Source organism: Nannospalax galili, unplaced genomic scaffold (genome assembly GCF_000622305.1).
Source record: "Nannospalax galili isolate Female #2095 unplaced genomic scaffold, S.galili_v1.0 scaffold5620, whole genome shotgun sequence".
In the NCBI taxonomy this organism is placed as follows: Eukaryota; Metazoa; Chordata; class Mammalia; order Rodentia; family Spalacidae; genus Nannospalax; species Nannospalax galili.
Genome location: NW_008346680.1, coordinates 32,447 through 38,110, shown reverse-complemented (window position 1 = coordinate 38,110; position 5,664 = coordinate 32,447). Strand labels below are relative to the sequence as shown.

Here is a 5,664-nt window from a genome sequence, read left to right as displayed (position 1 = left end):
TTATTGGTATATAGAAAGGCTACAGACTTTTGTAGGTTAATTTTGTAACCTGCCACTTTACTGAACTTGTTAATAATTTCTATGAGTTTTCTGGTTGAATTTTTGGCATCTCTTAGTTATAATCTCCTATCATCTGCAAAAAGGGATAATTGGATCTCTTGCTTTCCAATTATTTCTCCTTCAATTTCAAGCTCTTGTCTTACTGTTCTTGCAAGAGTTTCAAACACCATGTTAGAGAGAAGTGGAGATAGTGGACACCCATGTCCGGGTTCTGATTTCAATGGGAATGCTTCATGTTTTTCTCCATTTAGAAGGATGTTGGCTGTGGGTTTGTTATATATGGCTTTAAGTATGTTGAGGTATGTTCCCTCCAGTCCAGTTCTCTCTGGTGCTTTGAGCAAAAATGCATGTTCAATTTTGTCAAAGGCCTCCTTTGGATCAATTGAGATGACCATGTGGTTCATATCTTTGAGCCCATTTATGTGATTTATGATGTTTCTTGACTTACATATATCGAACCATCCCTGCATCTCTGGGATAAAGCCGACTTGATCATGGTGGATGATCTTTTCGATGCGTGTTTGTATGCGGTTGGCAGATCTGCAGGTGGCCACGTCTCTGGGTGCACTTGAGAGAGTGCGTTTGTCCCGCGGCCTCCAGGGGGCGGCAGCGGGCAGCAGGACCCAGAAAGAGGTGCGCGCACGGCTTCCTGGAGGCAGAGGACGCAGGCGGTGCGCGCTCCCGAGACCTGAAGCCCGCGGGGGCGGGGGCCGAAGCCAGCGCTTCAGAGCGTCGCGGCCGCCACCCTCGTGAGCGGCCGGAGGGCACTCGCGTGGGGCCTGCCGTCCTTGGGCCTGCCCGTGGGCATCCCCAGACCCGGCGGGACCGACCAGCGAGTACCGGCGGCTGGAGGCAGGAAGGGAGGTGGCGGCCGGTGCCCAGCGCGGTCCCCGAGCACCGTGCGGGTCTCAGCAACGGTGTGCGAGCCCAGTGTCTGCCCGGCTGCGGTAGGGGAAGTGGCCGCGCAGGGGGTGGAGAGGCCATGGAGACACCCGGCCATCCCTCGCTGGCGGAGTTTGCCGGGCTGGCCTGAGGCTCGGGTTTTGCTCGAGGTCCCCGGTGGCTGCTTGTCCCGAGAGTGTTGTGCCCGCTCCCCGGGTGGTCTTGGTACCCAGTGGCTGCTTCTCCCTCCTCCTGGCCCTCGCGCCGGCGCTGCCTCCGGGTGCCCGGAGTGTGCGAGTGCGACACTCTGCATCTCCACGAGGACCGCTTTGTCACCAGCGGACAGAGCTCGGCCCTTGAAAGTGAACCCGGAACAGCTGCAGAATGTCCAGCCCAAGATAGCTGCGAACGAAAGTCAACTCCAAGGTAAGGATGGCAGTGGCTGCCTCCCCCGTTTTGTGTGCTTTCTTGTCACTATGCTCCTGGAGTTGCATTTGTAACTTGTTGTCTGCCTGGAGGAAGGAGGTGAGGGGACAGCTGGATGCCTCACTGAGCCCCAGCGTGTCCTGTGAGCCAGTCGTTTTCTTTAATTTCCCCTGGGAAATGTTATACTTTGAAGTTGTAGACATATTACATTTTTTCCTCTCAGGATTATTAACACATATCATTCCTGATGAGTAGTGTACTTTTCACTTTTAAACAGGGTTAATATTGAATTGTCTGTGGTTGTTGGTAGCATTTAATGTTAGTACAGCTTGGACACTAGTGCTTTCTTTCTGGAAGTCCTCAGGATATAGACAATTTCTAGAATAATAATTTTATTCTGATATATTCCAAACAGTGCTCCGTATATATTATATGATGCTTGTTGGTTTGAAATCTGGTGGTATTGCTTTATCGTTTGCCTGAGGGCACTTGCATGTGAAATGAAGGTGCGAATATTTGAGTAAATAGTGTCAGTCCATTTGCATAGGCAACTAATGAGGGAAACCTAATGAAGGTTGATTAAGCATTTTTTACTTTCTGTACTTGATGGTTTAAAAATGTTTTTCTCTCCGATCCAAGTGTTTTGTTTTGCCACGGAAGTGTTTAATGATGTGTATGTGTGTGTTGGGTTCCTTCCCTCTGCTTGTGTGGTCTCTGGAGCTTTCTTGTTGGAGACAATGGATGGAGCTTTGAGAGCCCTGCCGTTTGTCCCAGTATTCAGTGTAAAGTTGAAAAAGATGATGTGGACACCTGTGTTTATATAGTTTTCTGAAAGGGCTGCTGAGATGGCCTTACTGTGCTTGCCTTGGGAAGGGCAGGAGTCCAAGTGATCTTTTGTGTGGTCGTGGTCAAGGTGGGAAATGCCCAGCATCCTTAATAGGACCGCCAAATGGGGGATCCTGGGTTCCCTGTGTGAATGTGAATGAAGACCAACTCTAGTCACACTGGACCCAGGTTCCTGTTAGGGCTGACCTCTGTGGTGGAGTTAAACTGAACATGGTTAGAAACACAGATTTCTGTTCTGTCTGAAATTAAGCCATTAATACTCACAGGAGCTGGCAACACTGAAATGGAAGCTATATTAGCAGAAAGTAATTATTTCCTTACTATCAGGTAAATTTTTCTAATGAGGATGGCAGTGTTCCCCCCATGTGTCGAGAATTAGCCTAAAGCCTGCCATTCCCAGCCCGGCAGTGCTCTTGTTCACAATCACCATTTCCCTGCACAGTTTTTCCACATGGTCTTTGTGACAGGTGTTGGCGATCTGGTTTTCTTACTGCTTGGGGCACCCACTGGCACAGCTGTCTTCCACAAGCCTCTCCTAGTTTAGTTATGTCACTCTGAGGCCATTGTCCTATAACCCAGTCCTTACTTGAAAAACAGTATTGTCTTAATTGCTTCTGATGTGTAAATTCTGTAGATATGTCGTTGCTTGGATCCTCGAGTGCATAAGCCTTCTCTTTATTGAAGATCAATTGAGTGGGATTTCTCACAAAGTATCTGCGGTTATCTCAGTAAGAGAGCTCCAGAAATTCATTGGTTCCCCAGGACAACTTTAATGAAACGTTGGCTTGACACTAGAATCTTGAAAGGGAATAAGTACTGCTTAGCATCCCCAGGAAAAGAAGCCTCACAGCAGATGGAAATTTTATTTGTTAATGCTATTATGCCTCATAATTCTTTTTTGGTTTTTGATTCATTTTGTTATTTGAAATTATTTCCACCTTCAGATTGTAACAAGGGAGAGAAACAAACAAAAATACTAACGCTGCATGCTCTTAGTTTTCACGTCATGTGGACACCACCAGGGCAGAGCTTGGAACCTCCAGGTTGCTTCCCCTGATCCCTTCCACAGGTCCCACAATCCTCTGTTTCTGAATAGAAAACCACCCCTATCTATGGGTCCTAGCTGGTCGTGACTAAAAGTCGTGATGTGTTTTTCAAAAAAGAAAACAAGAAGGTAAAAGATGTTAGAAAGATATGGGAATGGAGATATTTTCCAAAGTAATAAAAAATGAGAAACCCTGAGCAAGCGATGAAGGTCTGTGTGCGTTTATTATGATACATAGAGGATGAGAAAAAAATAATATACACATGACCTTAAAATGTCTATGGTCATAGTTTAATCAACTAGTTTATGGAACACAATATATATCTAGTCAAGGTTTATCTGAGAGTACTTGGTTTTTTACCCAAGCGCTAGCTACATATCACATGATGATTAAAAGTACCAGACTGGTGGAACTAACCTTATAGGATATTTAACTGCCATAGTTTGAGGCCTATACTAATGCAGTCAGTGGACTTAAAGGACGGTTATTGCCCCTTGCCCTCCAAGGTCGACTAAGTTCCAGGGGCCTATGGAACGTGAAGAGTCACCTGTCCTCTTGTTCAGGGAGGCCATGAAGACCCCATGAGATGGACTTGAACCTGTGACAAGGCCACAAAGGGGAGGGTCCACTCAGAGGAAACATTCATGCTTCCAAGAGAAGCCAGACATGGTCAAGCAGGACCTTTGACTCCTCTTCACATAGATGGAACTGTTAAAAGAAAGGACCCGGAGTTCCTCACGAGCCCATGTGACCCCTGAGGAACCCACATCTTCACATGACCTCAAGTGTATAAATCACTTGATTTATTTCCGCCAACTGTATGGTCTTCAATACCCAAAAGGAAAGAATAACCAAAGAGTAAAGTCATCAGTATATTTAAGAGTCGAAGGGATTCTACTTCCTTGACACTAGGTTTACGACTATGTAAAAAGTTATTTAGACAGATATTTCTCATTGATGATTTGGTTCCCAACCAGAAAGTGCTGCTCAGATGGATGTAAGACTTCAAATCTTGGTCTCCAGTACTGTAGTGCCCACCAGTAGTTAAGGGAGACAGCCAGGTATCGTTCAAAGGTGATGGATTAATTTGTTTTCTCCCCTATCTAGAAGCCTTTGAGAGGGAACTGACACTGATTCTAACCAATCCAACACCTATCAAAATACCTGAAGGAAAATCCTGAATCGATCACTTTAGAGTCCAGCATTAGAAGGCAAAAGAAAACTGAAGAGGAACCCAATAGAGGGATGCTCTTGGAAGGCCTTGTCAAGAAATTCCAATGGATTCTCACATGAACATTTAAAAATCGCCCTGTTCTAACGTTTTTTTTGGTTCCCTGTTTAGAACTTGTAATGCTAATTATAATTACTCTTGCCTTTCTTCTCCTTCACAGTTCCTAGTCATGAGTCAAGGACTTTCTTTTCCCATTAGAGATGAGAGTTATGCAATTCTGGAGTCTTTTAGACAGACCCACTGAAGGTGTACTCTAGTTGCCTCACGCTGCATCCCTGTTCAGCACCGAAGAAGCCAGGGCAATTCCCTATTGGCAATTTGGGCAACCTCTTCAGAGGATGTTGTGATAAGAATCAGAGGTAGGAATTGGCTAGGCAGTTAGGGCAAAATCCCCAACGGAAAGCAACCAGTTTCTTGGCTAAAACGCTCGATGTCCTTGGGCCTCTCAGCAACATACTCTTTTCCAAAGGCCAAAAACGTCAAAAGGATTTGGGAGCTTGTATGTAATCCTTAAAACATTTTATGGTTACCTCTTCAGACGGGAGAATGTTAGAGTAGCCAAAAACCCCATATGACTCATTGTTTTGGCTACTAACACTGTGATGTTAGCGTGTGCATCTCTAATCCGTAAGAATCTGATTATGACTAGTCATAATCGGTTGCACTTGGAACCTAGGCCCCTGTATATGCCTATAAAGTCATCAGGTAGATTTCAATGGTAATGTGTATCACCTCTGCTAATTAGCATGACGTAAATTTCCATGCTTCCTCAGCAAATGTAATACATCTTTAAAAATTTGTCGCTTTTTTTTTTTGTATGTGTGATGGCTAATCCTGGGTGTCAACTTGATTGGATCTGGGACTAACTGACATGAAGGAGGTTTTCTTGATTGGAAAATCTAAAGCCGGAAGACACACCCTAAATGTGGGCGTTACCTTCTGGTGGCAGCCAGTATAAAAAGCCAAGGTAGAGGAGAATGCCAGGCTTCTTGCTGCTTGCCTTCTCTCTCGCTGGTGAGTTTGTCTTGCTATTGTATACTGAAGACTAGCTGATATTTTGGAATTTGTCAGACCTTCAGCACCGGATTGGGACTACTGAAACATCCAGCCTTGTGGACTGAGCGACTACAGATTCTCAGCCTCTCCAGTGTGGTGCAGCCATTGTTGGACTAC

The 5,664-nt window shown here is 45.4% G+C and overlaps 1 protein-coding gene across 2 annotated transcripts in view; it reads left to right on the top strand.

Annotated features, from left to right (window-relative positions):
• The window catches only part of LOC115072029, a 24,876-nt gene that overhangs the window by 9,202 nt on the left and 10,010 nt on the right, over positions 1 to 5,664 (top strand). The window contains exon 2 of one of the 2 annotated variants that reach the window (XM_029568307.1): positions 4,368 to 4,460. The exons of the other annotated variant lie outside the window; for it this stretch is intronic. The gene's annotated coding sequence lies outside the window, so the exon portion shown is untranslated. Of the gene's footprint in view, positions 1 to 4,367; positions 4,461 to 5,664 lie in introns of those variants that run through there. 2 annotated transcript variants of the gene reach the window in all.